This window comes from Sus scrofa, unplaced genomic scaffold (genome assembly GCF_000003025.6).
Source record: "Sus scrofa isolate TJ Tabasco breed Duroc unplaced genomic scaffold, Sscrofa11.1 Contig479, whole genome shotgun sequence".
Classification (NCBI taxonomy): domain Eukaryota; kingdom Metazoa; phylum Chordata; class Mammalia; order Artiodactyla; family Suidae; genus Sus; species Sus scrofa.
The window spans coordinates 19,034-36,230 of NW_018085220.1; the positions used below are offsets into that span (position 1 = coordinate 19,034).

At 45.3% G+C, this 17,197-nt stretch overlaps 1 pseudogene; it reads left to right on the plus strand.

Annotated features, from left to right (window-relative positions):
* The first annotated feature begins 4,875 nt into the window (after nt 1–4,875).
* Nucleotides 4,876–11,572, plus strand: LOC110258842 (annotated as a pseudogene).
* Nucleotides 11,573–17,197: the final 5,625 nt, after the last annotated feature.

Below are 17,197 nucleotides of genomic sequence, written 5' to 3' on the forward strand. Positions count from 1 at the left end.
CTATTCTAAGTAGTGTCTGATAATCCCAAGCTCCCGATCCCTCCCACTCCCTCCCTCTCCCTTCGGGCAGCCACATGTCTATTCTCCAAGTCCATGATTTTCGTTTCGGTGGAGATGTTCATTTGTGGTGGATATTAGATTCCAGTTATGAGTGCTATCATATGGTATTTGTCTTTGTCTTTCTGGCTCATTTCACTATGAGAGTCTCTAGTTCCATCCATGTTGCTGCAAATGGCATTATGTCATTCTTTTTTTTTTTTTGGCGGAGTAGTATTCCATTGTGCATATATACCACATCTTCTGAATCCACTCATCTGTTGATGGACATTTGGGTTGTTTCCATGTCCTGGCTATTGTGAATAGTGTTGCAATGAACATGCGGGTGCATGTGTCTCTCCTGAGAAGAGTTTTGTCCGGATATATGCCCAAGAGTGGGAATGCGGGGTCGTATGGAAGTTCTGTGTATAGATTTCCAAGGTATCTCCAAACTGTTCTCCATAGTGGCTGTACCAGTTCACATTCCCACCAACAGTGCAGGCGGGTTCCCTTTTGTCCACACCCCCTCCAGCACTTGTTATTTGTGGGCTTATGAATGAGGGCCATTGTGACTGGTGTGAGGTGGTATCTCCTGGTAGTTTTGATTTGCATTTCTCTTACAATCAGCGATGTGGAGCATTTTTCATGTGTTTGCTGGCCATCTGTATATCTTCCTTGGAGAAATGTCTATTCAGGTCTTTTGCCCATTTTTCCATTGATTGATTGGCTTTTTGCTGTTGAGTTGTATAAGCTGCTTATATATTCTAGAGATTAAGCCCTTGTGGATGCATCATTTGAAAGTATTTTCTCCCATTCTTTAAGTTGTCTTTTTGTTTTCTTTTGGGTTTCCTTTGCTGTGCAAAAGCTTTTCAGTTTGAAGAGGTCCCATGGGTTTACCTTTGCTCTTATTTCTATTGCTTTGGGAGACTGACCTGAGAAAATATTCATGATGTTGATGACAGAGAGTGTTTTGCCTGTGTTCTCTTCTAGGAGTTTGATGGTGTTCCGGCTTATATTTAAGTCTTTCAGCCATTTGGGGTTTATTTTTGTGCATGGTGTGAGGGTGTGTTCTAGTTTGATTGCTTTGCATGCAGGTGTCCAGGTTTCCCAGCCATGCTTGCTGAATAGACTTTCTTTTTCCCATTTTATGTTCTTGCCTCCCTTGCCAAAGCTTAATTGACCATAGGTGTCAGGGTTTATTTCCGGGTTCTCTGTTCTGTCCCCTTGGTCTGTCTGTCTGTTTTGACACCAGTACCACACTGTTTTGCTGACTGTGGCTTTGTAATATTTCTTGAAGTCTGGGAATGGTATGCCTCCCGCTTGGTTTTTGTTTCTCAGGATTGCTTTGGCGATTCTGGGTCTTTTGTGGTTCCATCTGAATGTTTGGATTGTTTGTTGTAGTTCTGTGAAAAATGTCATGGGTAATTTGATAGGGATAGCATTGAATCTGTAGATTGCTTTGGGTAGCATGGCCATTTTTACAATATTGATTTTTCCAGTCCATGAACATGGAACATCTTTCCATTTCTTTACATCTTGTTTGATTTCTTTGATTGAAGTTTTATAGGTCTTGGCATATAGGTCCTTTACCTCTTTAGTCAGGTGTATTCGGAGGTATTTGATTTTGTGAGGTGCAATGTTAAAAGGTATTGTATTTTTGTATTCCTGTATTCCTTTCCTAATATTTCATTGCTGGTATACGGAAAAGTGGCTGATTTCTGAATGTTAATCTTACATCCTGCCACTTTGCTGAATTTCTTTATCAGTGCAAGTAGTTTCTGGGTTGAGTCCTTAGGGTTTTCTATGTATAGTATCATGTCGTCTGCATCCAGTGACAGTTTGATCTCTTCTCTTCCTATATGGATGCCTTTTATTTCTTTTGTTTGTCTAATTGCTGTGGCTAGGACTTCCAAAACTGTGTTGAGTCGCAGTGGTGAGAGTGGGCATCCGTGTCTTGTTGCAGATTTGAGTGAGAAGGCTTTCGGCTTTTCCCCCTTGAGTATTATATTTGCTGTGGGGTTGTCATAAATGGGTTTGATTATGTTCAGGAATGTTCCCTCTACACCCACTTTGGCGATGGTCTTGATCATGAATGGATGTTGGACTTTGTCAAATGCTTTTTCTGCATCTATTGAGATGATCGTATGATTTTTGACATCTTTTGTTAATGTGGTGTATGACGTTGATTGATTTGCGTATGTTGAACCATCCTTGTGAACCTGGGATGTACCCTGCTGGTCATGGTGTATACTTTTTTGGATGTGTTGTTGGATTCGGTTGGCTAAGATTTTGTCGAGAATTTTTGCATCTATGTCCATCAAAGATATTGGCCGATAATTATCTTTTTTGGTGTTATCTTTGTCTGGTTTTGGAATAGAAAGATTTTCTAAATGGCTAAAGCGCTTTTTTTTTTTTTTTCCCCTGCTCAATCCTACTTTCCAGTATAATTTAACTGATTCTAAATCCTTTCCAAAGATTTCAACTGCATAAAGTAGTTATTATATAGATAATTTGTGCCTTTGCTTTTTGCTTAGGGCCACAAATCTGTGTGTTTTGTTTATAACGTACTTTGTCCAGCTTTGCCCCTCTAGGATCGAATTTGTCATCACAAGAATTTTTGCTACTTTCACCATTTTCCCTATCCTAGCTATAGAAGCTAAGCTTTACACAGATTACCTCATTGATTTACGCATCATGCCACATTTTAAAACATGTATTTTACCAGTAGAAACTAAGCCCTAAATCGTTAGGGGTTAAATGACTAGCCCAGTAAATACACAGCCAAAAAATAAAAGACCTGAATGAATTCCAGTGCTTAGTACCATTTATAGAATCAAATCTGCAAAAATTTTACGAACACCTCCACACCTCCATCTCGTTAATGCTGTTACCTTTAGTGGTATCATTATGGATTTATCTTACTGTGGTTATTTCGAGTGACTGTTACACTTTTCAGTATTTTATAAAGTTCCTAAATTGAGCGTATATTCCCCTATAATATATATGTTAGATTAAGGCATACTGAGGTAGTAAAAGGATATTTTTGCTCTGTCAACATTAAAATCCATGCTCTTTATATATCATTTCTACATAATTATTCCACTTACATTTAATATCTTTGTGATTTATAAGAACCGATTGGTTACTTATCTTTAGATCCGTGCTTCATTGCTTCTATGATACATACAGAGACATGTACTAGATTGCCATAAGTAGTCGAAGGTCACCCACATTTTCCTTGCTTTCTTCCTTTATTCCAACACTCTCACAGTGGGAAGACATGAGCAAAAGGGAGAGAAGAATGATCGTAGATAGGTAAATTAGCTGATCGATAACTTTGTATTTGAAGAATATATATGTATATATTAAACTAGTTTGGCAAAAACACTTGACATTTGACTCTGAAGAAGCAAGCATTCAGTGAATTGTTAGGGTGGTGCCGTATATTAGAAATTATAAGCCCTGATTTGTTAGGTAGAGTGAGGCAGTTCCTAATTGAACCCTGGTGGTCAGTTCACTGTGGTATTACAGCAAGTGATCAATGTAGAGCCCTTGTGATCTTGCTCTATAGAGAACACTGAGTTGAACAGTTAATCCACCTGAAACCTGGTCTCTAATGCCCCTGCAGTTCAACTTAATGAAGACATCTATTTTCCTGATGAGTCATGAGATACAAACTCTGTAGAGGTAAAGAGACCGTTTTTCAGAAAATGTTGTGAAATATGAATGTGGGAAAGATTAAGATTAATTCTGACCAGAGGCCTAGAAAGACGCAACGGAGAAGTCAACTTTTGGGTCGTTCTTGAAAATAACGAAAATGTCTATGTGTATTTTATTCTTGAAGATCAGAATAGTGATAAAGTCTTTCCCCAAGAGAACTGCTAACTCTGTTTTAGATAAAGCAAGTACAGTAGCCAAAAAGGTTGCTATCAGATGATATACACAAGAATGAAGGGGTGGAAGCGGTGGCTTATGGAAGTAAAACCCACGGCTAATTCACATCAACCATGACGCACAAATCTTCCAAGTTCAGCAAGGCCGTAGTGGTCCATTCATTAAACGGTTTTGATGGCTTTTGGAGACTCATGAAATATATAAATTTGAATTTCATTGAGAAACTCCTAAATGCCGTCATGCAGATTTATTACAGCTGAGCATATTATTAAGACTAGCCCAGATGAGTGGTCTGTGTAGAACTTCAAGCTACTGACATGTACATCTTGTAGGCTGCTGTACACGCAAGAGTTGACTACTTTAGTGAACCCCCCAAAATGAGTAGTTCCCTTTATTGCTACCTTAAAAGTTTCTCTTTTAAACATCCTCTATGTCTGAATCAATGGTCTGTATAGTTTACTCTTAAGCTCAGGTGTTCTTTCCTTTAGAAAATGTTTTATGATCAGGAGTTCCCGTCGTGGTGCAGTGGTTAACCAATCTGACTAGGAACCATGAGGTTGCGGGTTCAGTCCCTGCCCTTGCTCAGTGGGTTAACGATCCCACGTTGCCGTGAGCCTTGGTGTAGGTTGCAGATGTGACTCGGATCCCACGTTGCTATGGCTCTGGCATAGGCCGGAGGCTACAGCTCCAATTTGACCCCTAGCCTGGGAACCTCCATATGCCGCGGGAGTGGCCCAGGAAACAGCAAAAAGACACACACACACACACACACACACACACACACAATGTTTTATGATCAGAAGCCCTGCCCCAACCATTATGGAATAGATTAGAATGGGTTAAATAGATCTCCTTCGTGTTTTCTTTAAAGTCCTACAATCTGTGGATAAAGGCAGATTTTATTCTTTCCTAGTTAATGTTCCATTTATTAATTTTCCCCTTAACATGTTGCGCTGCGAGATGCTCCAGTACAATGCTGAGTGGAAGTGGTAAGAGTGGTAAGGTCTTTTTCCTGATCTTAAGGAAAAAGTATTTGGCCTCTCATCATTAAATATGATTTTAACTCTAGCTTTCCCATATTCTGTTCCACATATTTTCATATCTCTAGGTTTAGTTTATGGAGAATTTTCATCATAAATCAGTGCTCGATTTTGTCAAATGTTTTATTTTCAACTCAGTTCTTTCTTACTGAATTTTGACCACATTCATGGACATTGATTTTTCCATGGTCACTTCCAAATAGTATCAGCGCCTTAGGCAGGACCATGGAGCTGGTTTGGAGTGGGTTAAGGTGGGAGGTGTGTCTAACAAAAGTGGTAGCAACACTTTTCACAAGGATCGGGAAGATTTTCTCTAAAGACTACTTCTAAATGTCTTTTTTGCCTATAGTGCACTATGTCTTTAGCATATGTTTTTCTCTAGCGTCTCCTCTTTCATTTCTAATTTTTTTGAATTTTCTCTCTTTTTCTTAGTCTAAAGTTTTTTTAAAATCATAGTTGATTTATAACATTGTGTCAGTTTTTTCTATACAGCATAGTGTATACACACACACACACCCATACACATATATACACATATGCATTCTTTTCCTCATACTCTCTTCCATCATGTTCTATCCCAAGAGACTGGATATAATTCCCTGTGCTATCCATAGGACCTCATTGCTTATCCATTCTAAATGTAGTAGTTTGCATTTCCCAACCCCAAACTCCCCAAGTATTCCACTCCCTCCCCACAACCCCCTTGGCAACCACAAGTCTGCTCCAAGTGTCTGTGAGAGTGTTTCTCTTTAATATATAGGTTCATTCATGCCATATTTGAGAGATGAGTAGTCATTATATTTATCTTTCCAAACAGTTCTTTTATTTCTTTTGTTGTTGTTGTTGTTGTTTGATTGGTGGTTGGTTATGGCCGTCTCGTTCTATTTCATTTTTTCCCATGTTGATCTTTTATATTTCCTTCCTTCCTTTCTAAGCTTGGGCTTAGCTTGTTCCTGTTTCTGATTCCTTGAAAGCAACTTCAAAGAATTGAAATGTTCAGGTATTTAATGGAGATTTTTTTCTTTCCTTCTTCTTTCTTACATAAAAAAACAAAGCAAAACAAAACAAAACCTTTTAGGGCCACCCCCTCAGCATATGGAGTCTCCCAGGCTAGGGGTCCAGTCGGAGCTATAGCTGCCAGCCTACACCACAGCAAACGCAATGCCAGATCCGAGCCATATCTGTGACCTATGCCATGGCTCAGGGCACCATGGGATCCTTAACCCACTGAGCGAGGCCAGGGATCGAACGTGCAAACTCATGGTTCCTAGTCGGATTTGTATCCACTGTTCCATGACGGGAACCCAAGATGTTTTCTTCTTAACATTTGCTTGTATCAATATAAAATTCCTTGTAGGAACTGCTTTTGTAGCATCCTCTATGTTTTGGTATATTGCGTTTCTGTTTTCATTTGTTTAAATGAACAACAGGTTACAACAGGTTATTTTGTTGTAAATCTTTGGATTTCTTATTTGACCCATTGGTAGTTCCGAGTTGTGTTGTTTAGTTTCTGTATGTTTGTAAACTTTCCAGCATTCCTCTTGTTGTTTTTTAGTGTCTTATCCATCATGGGTGAACAAGTTGCTATAGTTTTAAATCTTTTAAAATTTGTGAAAGTTTAACATGATGTGGCTCATGATATGATCTATCCTAAGGAATGTGCTCTGTGCACTTGAGAAGAGTGTTTGTTGTTCTGTTGCGTAGAAATATCTATGTATGCCTGTTAGGACCATTTGGTCTAATTTATAGTTACCATACTCTGCTTTGGCGCTCGAGCTTAATTTTTCCTACATAGGTGCAGTGTGTGTCCTTTGGCCAACATATGCTCATTTCTCCCACCTCTCTGCCCCTGGTGAGCTCTGTTCTAGTCTTTGCTTCTATGTATTAAACCTTTTGGATCCTATAAATGAGTGAGATCATTCTATTTTTTGTGTTTGGTTTATGTGATTTAGCAGGTCTTCCAGGTTCATCTCTTTTGCTGCAAGTGGCTGGATCTCTTGGGCATTTAAGGCTGGATAATACACACACACACACACACACACACATTTGTTATCCATTCATCTGTTGTTGGGCACTTACCTGGTTTTCTTATATTGGTTACGGTGAATGTTCCTGCAGTGAACATGGGAGTGCAGATATCATTTTGAAGTACTGATTTCATTTCCTTCAGTTTGAAATTGCTGTATCCTATGGTATTTTTTTTTTTTTCTTTAACTTTTTGAGGAATCTCCATGCTGGTTTCCACCATGCCTGTACTAATTTACATTCGAATGAGATGACCTCATTTGGTTTCTTTTTAACCATTCAGATGGAATCATCTGAATGATTACAAGTCATGTAGTCAAATGAGGGAACAAGTAATCCTTCCTTTGGAAGTTTTAAAACTGTGGGGCACCAAAGACTATTATTTTGGTCGAATATATTAGACTATTTACCTGTCTATCTATGTAAATATAGTGTTTTATTTGTGTTCTTTTCTGAATCCTCTAAACATTTTAACATACAGACATGTAGTACATGTTTCTCCACTTTCTCATTATTTCAACCATAGATAGAAATACATAGACGATGAATCATTCATCATATGGAGATTATGTTTAACATGTCTTAACATGTTACTTAGGTCTATTTCAGATTTGGAAAGTGTTGTAAAATCAAGTACAGTACATCCCACTGAGGTTCCCCTTTTGTCTTCATTGATAGCCTCATCCCCTGCCTGTGTAGCATTATCCTAAAGTTGACATTCTCCAAGCATTTTTATGATATAGGTATATGTGTCTGTATCTTACCTATGTGATTATTTTCACTCAAGTATATCTAGTGCATGCACATTTGTTTTGGGGGTTTTATTTTTGACTGTTTGTTATTATTATTTATTCTGGGGCTACCCTTGCTGCGGAGTCGCGGTGTCTGCAGCAGCTGCGGTGACTGCAGGAGGCAACCTGTGGAGCGGAGGTTGATAGCCAGTGTTAGGGACCTTGGGTCTGTAGGCTGGTGCTGCCAGGGGCAGGGGCAGCGCTGCTGGGCCTGTGGCTGCTGGGCCTCGTGCTGTACTTGGTGCCCGCGGGGGTGGCGGTTACGCTGGCCTGGCTAGCTGTCGGGGCTACCGCGGCCTGGTGGGGCCTGCGCCGCGAGCCCCCCGAGGTTCACGCGCCTTCCGAACCTCGCTGGTTCTGAAGGCGCGCTGCCATGGAACACTGCTCACCTTGCCTCCGGCGTAGTCAGCAGTAAACGGAAGTCTCCTAGAGCCTCCGCGCCTCTTCCAAGGACTTGGACCCGCGCTCATCTGTTCCTCATGGGCAACTACCTAGGCAAGCCCGCCCCCCCGCAGCCTGCCTCCACCTCGGAGGCCAGGGACCTGCGGGAGAGGCCTGGCCGCCTCCCGCCCACCCGCCCCACGCCGCCGCCGCCAGCTCCATCAGGCCATACCCCCGGGGTTCATACTCACCCCTCCCTACCCACTCCTCTTCCCCGACCCTCTAGGAGAACGGCCCTCCGGGGTTGTGGCCCTGTAGCACATCGGTTTGTAATAACACCTCGAAGGAGATACCCAATCCAGCAGGCCCACTATGCCTCGCTGGGGGTCCTTCCCACGGTGTGCTGGAATAGTTGTCACAGGAAGACTGTGCTCTCTGCTCGCAATTCCAAAGTGGTGTGCAGCCCAGTGAGAGTGAGGATTGCTCCTCCGGATAGCAAGTGGATTCGTCCCCTGCTATCAGAGCAGAGTAGCAGCTCAACCGTGTCCTCCCCATCAGCTAGTGCCCCAGACCCATGTGCAAAGGAGACTGTGCTGAGTGCCCTCAGAGCGAGGAAGAAAAGGACGGTGAAGGAGGAAGACCAAATACTGGCTGATGGCCAGGAAGAAAAGAGAAGGCGCCAGGACAGCAGTGGACGTGGACATTCAGCATTTGAGCCGCTGGCGGCCAATGGAATCCCTGCCTCTTTTGTGCCTAAGCCTGGGTCTCTGAAGAGAGGTCTCAGTCCCCAGAGCTCAGATGCCCACTTAAATAAGAGGTCACGCACCTCTTCTCTGAGCTCCTTGGCCAGCACGTACTCAGGCGGCATGCCCATCTCCAGGCGCAATGCCATCACCAGTTCTTACAGTTCTACTGGAGGTCTCTCTCAGCTGCGGAAGAGGAGTGGTCCTAGGTCATCCCCCTTCTCCAGGCCAGCTTCGTCCTGCTCCCAGGCTCTAGCGAGGCCAGCAAAGAAAATAAGAGAAGAGGAACTTTCTCATCATTCTGCTTCTTCAACTGCATTCACAACAGACAAGGAGTCCCGGGGAGCAGAAGTTGCCGATACCACCACAAGGGAGAAACAGGACTCGTGGAGTTCTCCACCAACACCTGGTAGCTCAGGGCAGCGTAAGCGGAAGGTGCAGCTGCTGCGGTCCTGGCGAGGGAGCAGCTGACCTTGCCTCCACTCCCCAGCTTGGGTATTCAGTCACTGCGGAAGACTTAGACTTGGAAAAGAAAGCTTTGTCACAATGGTTCAGCGAGATCTTGGAGGATAAGACTGATACTGCCTTGAGCGCTGTCCCTGAGAACCCACCTACCGGTCAGCCTCCGGTCTCTTTCAGCCTGCCTACTGCTGGGACTCCTGCTACCGAAACCTCCCTCCCAGCCCCAAGCCCTAGCCCACTGTTGAAGAGCTTGAAGAAGCAGCAGGATTCCCCAGGCCTACCATCGCCCCCCATGTCTGCTGGCATGGCAAGCCCTGTGGCCCATTCGCCTCCGAAGACACCCGGCCCTCTGGCCCCTCTTGGCTCTTCACAGTCAAGGCCTCTTGCGGGCACCTCCTCGGACTGCAAACCTACAGCTGTTTTCTGTGGCGGCACCCTTACCCCCGCTTCTTCCACAGGACCAGTCACTCACACCAAGTCACCTCCAGCCCCTGAGGCTGAGACGTCTGCCAACTCCCAAGCCTTGTCGGCCCCCCCTCCCCCTCCCAAGCAGAACATTCCTTGTGGAATGCTGGGCACCTCACCTGCTAAGCCTCCTGCCTCTGCAGCTCCTGCTGTGTCTTCACCATCTCCCGTGCTCGATCCCATTTTTTGGCCCCCTCCTAAAAGCAAGAACGAGGGCCCCTTGCCCTCTAGCCCTTCCAAGGTCCCAGCCACCACATCTTCCAGCTCAGCCCTCCCCGCAAGTACCCGCAGCCCGTCCCGCACTTTTAAACCTGGCTTTCACACCAGGGAGGCCCCTGCATCCGTGCCCATAGTAACTCCCTTCTTCAAGCAGGCAGCTCCTCCAGCCGGTGCTATGAGCGCCCCTCTCTTCCCTGGCCAGACCCGTGCCACCTCTGCAGTGGCTGCTGCGACCACAGGTGGCACCTCCGTAGACTCTGCTCTGAAGCCCGTGTTCAGCTTCCGTGTGAGCAGCATGACCAGCACCCTGAGCAGCGTGACTAGCACCACCGCTTCCACCTCCCAGCCCGTCCTCTTTGGGACTCCCTCTGCCTCTGGTGGCAGCTTCACAAACCCAGCTGTGGGTTCCAGCTCCATAGTCCAGCTTGGTAAGCCTCCCACCATGCCTCCTTCAAGAGCAGTCACCAGCTTTGGCCAGTCCCTTCCCGGTGCCCTCAGGCAGTGGCCAGCAGCAGCAGCAGCAGCAGCAGCAGCAGCTCTACCACTGCTGGCTTTAGTGATTTGGGCAGCAGCCTTCCAGCCTCTGCCCCAGCGAACACCAGCCAGGCCACGCTGACATTCAGTAGCACCCCCCGCCCAGCCATCAGCGTTCCCTTTGGCTCAAGTGCCAAGCCAGGATCCAACGCCCAGCCCAGGTTTGGGGCCACTGATGGGCAGCAGCATGGGCTGCCAAGCCATCCCTTGTCCCCAGCTTGTGCAGCTCCTTCACGTTGGAAAACTCTGCAGCCCCCGCCCCGACTGCCACTCTAGCCGCAGCCCAGCCAGCCTTTGGCAGCACCACACAGTCCACTCTTGGTGGCCTGAAAGCCACAGCCTCTGCCTCGGGCACCCTTGCCGGCCCCCAGCCAGCCTTTGGCAGCACCACAGCCGTTTTCTCCTTTGGTGCAGCCACCACCTCTGGCTTGGAGCTACAGCCCAGACCACCGGCAGTGGGGCCAGTCGCTCCAGTAGCACGACACCATCTCCCTTCACATTTGGGGGATGGGCAGCCCCACGTCTGGCAGCAGAGGCTTTGGGCTCAGTGTGGCTTCGCCAGGCACCAGCTCTGCCTCAGGAGCCTTTGGCTCCGGAGCAGGACAGAGTGGGACCGCTGGCAGCACGACTCCTTTTGTGGGAGGCTTGAGTCAGAAGAGCCTGGGTGCACCCAGCCAGAACACATCCTTTGGCCTCAATGTGGCCTGCACTGCAGAGAGCCAACCTGTGTTTGAGGCGCCTCCACGCCCACCTTTGGTCAGAGCACCCCTGGCCCTGGGGTGGGCACATCAGGCAGCAGCCTCTCCTTTGGGCGTCCTCAACACCCATCCAGGGCTTTGTTAGAAAAGGACCTTCCTTTTCCATTGGTGCGGGACCCAAGCCCCAGGGGCTTGGCCACAGCTACAGGCCCGGAGGCAGCACACTAGCAAGAAGTAGCCCCTGGCCCTTACCCCCCTCCTTACCCCTCCTGCCAACAACTGGACCTTGGCACCTGCCAGAAAGTGCCTCTCACCTTCTCGTTCCATAAAGCTGAGATCTCTGAACAGTCCTGCTTCAGCCATGGGGCGGGAGGAGGAGTGGCAGGTGCAGAGGCTGCTCCCTGTCTTGCAGGAGCAGAAGGCCAGGCCTCTGGGGGATGGGAAGGCAGGAAGGGTGGCCGGCCGAAGCCTGTGACCTTACTTGAACAGTTGCACTGGTGAGGCTGGCGAGAACTGAAAGAAACAGCTGAACATATCGCTCGCTTCCTTCCCTGAGGCTCGCGTGGTATATACGCTTAGTGAGGCAGCTCCTTGCCAGCGTTTCCCTGAGAGCCAGCTCTGCTGGAGAGTGCAGGTAGAGACCTCACCCCTTGCATCTCTGATATGCATTTGATGGGCTTGGGGGAAGCGCTTATCCTATAGCTTTACCTTGCTTGGCTTGGCTATGCAAGGTGCGTCTCCCCATCTTGTCCCATTAGAGGACTCAGGGTCTCCATTCCTGCTGCTTTGTCTGTCACCGACTGCTTGCAGGATCAATTCCTTTTGAAATGATCCTGAGTCTAGCTTTGCCTTGGATACCCCAGTGGGTGCTGCTCCTCAAGTCGGAGCCTCTGTTTCATCGCCAACCTCTCTGCCAGTTTGGCCCCCACGAGCTTGGTGGCTCAGGACTGTTAGCCTGGCAGATGGAGGGGTGACCCTTCACTCTGGAGAGGGAAGCTCTTGGAACAGGCAGGATGCGACCACAGCTTTCAGCTGCCTCCTTGTCCACCTTCCCTGTTGGCCTCGCTGACTTGTCTGCCTCTCCGGGATCGTATGTTTAAACATATGCTATGTCCTGTATTACTATGCCGGATTCTGCTGTTCATTGCTCTTTGAGTCAAGATTGAAGGAAGAATTGAATTGTATCAGTGGTAGCATGTTGGTAGTGCTGGACTGAACTGTTTAAGTTTCTGGGGCCTCGCTATTTGAATGTGGAAAGTAGCACCACTTGATGGCTCCAAGTGCTGAGTCTTGACTTTTCAGTTGGTGTTTTGATCTTCAGGGCTGGCGGCCTAGGTGGATGGGGCCACTTTTTTTCTTTGCCCATCTACCTAACTCACGGCAGGCCTAGATCACCCATCGTATAAGTTAGAAAGCGTTTAGTAATAAGCAACATTTTAAAACCGTATCTTACTCCCCCCGCCCCTTCCTTTCTTCTTCCTTTTTTCCAAAACCACGTACCCCAGGCCCAAGAGCCTGGCTGCCACGCCTATCCTCTTTGGGAGAAGCATGAGTGCGTGTGTCGAAGTGAAAAGAAAAACATCCTAAACATTTCCAACCAGATAAAATAGTTATTTTTGTGTTTAAGCTAAATTGCCTTTTAAATTCCTTCAAGCTTGGTTCACTGAGGTGGTTAAGACTATAGACTATAGACTAGAAATTAGCTGTATAGTTCAGTAATGCCTGTGTGAAGAAGAGGCTCAAATGCTGTCCCAGGCAGCCTTTCCGAGGGCCTGGAGCTTCTGCTGGAAGCACAAAATGTCATTCTTATTTTATAAATGTGACGGAGGTGTAAGGAGTCCCCCTGCCCTTTTTGACTGAGGGTGACTGTCTGCTGGCAGGGGACTGTGCCCCCCACCCCCCTGGAGAGCTCGACTCCTGGCTGTTGTGTGTGGAGCTGAGGAGGGACCTGAACCTGGAACATCTGCCAGGACGAGAGGGGGGTGGGGCACAGGCCTAGAAATCAGGCTTCTGCCTACACCTTACATAAGGCAGACCCTCTCAGGTTAGTCCTCTGAGCTAGCTTGCCTCAGTTCCCCAGGCAGGACCCTTGGTCCAGGAACCCCCAGGAGACCAAAATATTCTGCTCTTCTGAGGATTGCAAGGAAATACGGGAAAAAAGGTTTCTCCTCAAAAGGTACAACCAGTCTGACTTTCAGCTACAGTGTGAGCCTCATTTTCAAATGTATACAGTGCTTCCAGTTCTTGAATACTTCTGCGTTACAAGAGCATGCGGCTTTGGACTACCTGTTGGCACTGTCCCCCTGCTAGGCATTTTCAGAATTGCTCCATGAGTTTACAGTTTTTCTTTTAGTATACTTTTGATTGCAAAATGTGACTGTCATTGTTACCCTTTTATCCATTAACTTTGTTCTTACGGAATCATTCCCTTTTAATGTTTCCTTTAAGTTTTTGGGTAATTTTGTGAGACAGCAGCAGGAAATGTATGTATTCACCTGCCGTTTTTCGTTTGAAGACTGCTATTTAAAAATGTAACAAACATATCTAGTTAATATTTATACCGCTTAAATGTCTCAGTCCTTTTAGAAATAATATAAATAAAATGGTTTAATGTTGATATGAATGTTTCGTATTTATTTATTTTAGGATCCATTTTACTCTTTTTTTTTTTTTTTTTTTTTTTTCCTTTTTGCCGCTTCTAGGTCTTCCTCCTGTGGCATATGGTGCTCCCAGGCTAGGTGGTTGTTGGACCTGTAGCCGCCAGCCTCTGCCAGAGCCACAGGAACTGCCAGATCCAAGCCGAGTCTGTGACCTACACCACACTCACAGCAATGCTGGATCCTTAACTCACTGAGCAAGGCCAGAGATTCAACACCGCAACCTCATGCTTCCTTGTCGGATTCCTTAACCACTGAGCCACGATGGGAAATCCTCCATATCACAATCTTCAACGCAAACACCAGTTATGGTTTGTTAACTTTATATTTCATTATGGATTCATTTAATCACTCTGTTTATTAGTTTCTTTCCTTGCCGTTATTCTGACCTCCCTCTGAATTTACTCTTCTTTCTTATTCTGTATTAATTTTTTGAATGAAGAGATCTGAGGGGTGACCTATCATAATGATACTTCTGAAATGTGCATTTGTTCATTTTTGGAGATAGAATTCTCACAGAAGCTGTGCCTTTTGGGATCTTGTGCTGTCTTGTCATCTTACCTTTCTGGAATGCCTCGCCAGCTCAGATTTCTATTGAGCCTCTGTTGAAGTTAGTGACCAGTATCCTAATTAGTAAAAGGCACATGAGTAGGCCCTTACATTCTGTATGTGCTATGCGATTTCATAGAATCCCATGTGGCAAAGAGATTGCTGGCTATGGGATGGCTGGAACCCATGTCTTAATTCACACTTTGTCATTGTTTGCTCAGGTGTTCATGGTATTAATCACTAGCTTATATTCAGTGTAATGAGAGGACCATGTCACTTCTGTGCCTCTTTGGTTTTTGTGGTGCTGCAATGCACGTACGATGGGGCCAACCTAAATTCAGATGTGTGGCAAGGAAAATGATTTGTGCATGAAATTTTCAAAAAGTGGTCAGTGGTAACAATTTTCCAAGGCTATTGCAATCGAGACTCAATCTCAAGTACTGTATCGTTGCCTGAACCACTATACAGACTTTAAGGTCTTCCTCCAATAACTTCTTCTACCTTCTTTTCTCCCGATGAAGTTCTTTAAAATTTGGGAACCCGTATTAAACTGTGAACTTTGAACTCAGACACTGGAATATGAGTTGATAGTACATGTTTTAGGTCTGAAATTCTCTGGGGCTGTCCTGAACCATGGCTGGGCGATTTTAGATTTAAGCCAAACACAAATTGAAAAGAAAATACATGTCCTTCAAAATGTACACCTATGTTACCAAATTAGTAATTTTCTAGTAACATAAAAGCTGCCATTTATACGAATGAACAGGTCCTGTCTGGTCTTACAAAGATGAAGTAACAGTGAAGTCAGGAACAATTATAGATTGTTCGCTGCTTTCACTACAATGATAGAGATTTCATAGTTCTTGACTAACAGAAGTTGTTCATGTCTATTCATTGTACATGTTCATAAAACATAAGTTACACAGAGTGGTTGTCAAATGAGCCCTGTGGCCATAGCTGTTGATGTTTCATGCCAAGGTAGGCAATTCATCTGGCATAAATGGCACAAAGGGTCTAACCGGGGAGTTCCCCTTGTGGCTCAGCAGTAATGAACCCGACCGGTACCAAGAGGACATTGATCCCTGGCCTCGCTGGGTGGGCTGAGGATCTGCGTTGCCGCAAGCTGTGGTGTAGGCTGCAGACATGGCTCAGATCCTACACTGCTGTGGCTGTGGTGTGGACCAGCAAGTGCTGTGGTGTAGGCCGGAAGCCACTGTGGTAGGGCCGGCAGCTGTAGCTGGGAAGTTCGTGGCCTGGGAACTTCCGTAAGCAGCAGGTGCAGCCCTAAAACCAAAACCAACCAAACAGACAAACAAAAAAGGTTCTCCCCAGACATTATATTTTAACAAAGTCTTCAGTTAAGTGTAATCTCTAATCACTTGGCCTCTGTCACTGCATTTGTAACGTGGCTTGTTGAGAAAATCAATGAACATTTTCTGTGGCTTTCACGTACTTTGACAGAAATTTGAAAATTGAGAGAACTCTGTAGGACGTAGATATAGTGAAATTCTATGTGCAAAAGCACATGTCTTTGAAACTGGCTGTGTGTTACTTCACATTGAATATTATGTTTTCTGGTTAGTTCCTCAAGAACAATGGAACTGACATATGCATTTTCTTGTGTTTTAAAACAGAGTCCTTTTTTCAGCATCTTATCCACATTCTGTTGGCATTTTCCGGCTTCACTGATGAGTAATAGCAATAATGGAGTTACTTAAGTCTATATTCAGTAGATGTTAAGCATAAAGAGAAATACTGTAGGTAGTTATTTAACTAACACACAGCCACCAATTTTAGAGGAAACGGAGGCTTGTCTGGCCGTTAACATGGCCTGTGTAGTTCAGCTTCACGGCGTAGCTTCTTATAGACTGAAGGTCCTGTGCCTTCAGCATTAATAGAAAGCATGTTTTTATTGGTCAGTTTGCTTTAGGGTTAAGGCATGCTTCAACCTCAGCAATATGATCTAGTGAGCAATGAAGAGGATGGTACTGAGTATAATTGGATGGGCTAAGTTGTTAGTTTCTCAGGCCCTGGAAGAGTACTGCAATTCCTTTGTAATACCTTCTTCAAACACAGTGAAGGAATACAGGATTTCCAGCCAACCTCCTTAGGAATACCTAAATTATCTCCCTTCCAGAGCCCAATCTAGCAGATGAAAGAAAATTATACGAAAAGGTTGTATATGTCTAGCCTTGGTTCTCTCTAAGAAATAATACAGTTTTAAAGCGGAGAGTATTAAGGATCACATACAAACATTAAGGTCACGTCATAAGTGCCAAATGTCTCCTAGGTATTCAAATAAGAGTAAAAATTTAGATAAAGACAAGCTTGGTCTGTCATAGTTGAATGTCCGATAATTACAGTCAGATATGCATATTCAATTATGAGGATATTAGTAAAAGTGTGTAACTTAGTCTGGGCTTCATTGAAAGCTGCCGGTGGGAAATGAGTCTGGAAGGGTGTTTCTCAGGTTAATGCCATCAACACAGACCATCAGTGACCGGTCAGTGATAGGAATAGACGAGAGCTTTATCTGAAGTACACTGAAGACTGTAGCCTAGGAGAGAGAGCCTCAATAAGCATTGGAATTGTGTTTCCACTGAACTACAGAATGTGGGAGGCCTATGCAGGCAAAAGATGGCAAAGGTACATAAGCTGTCTGTCAAGTGTTAGGATTGGAACAGGCAAGAAGTAAGGGCCCTT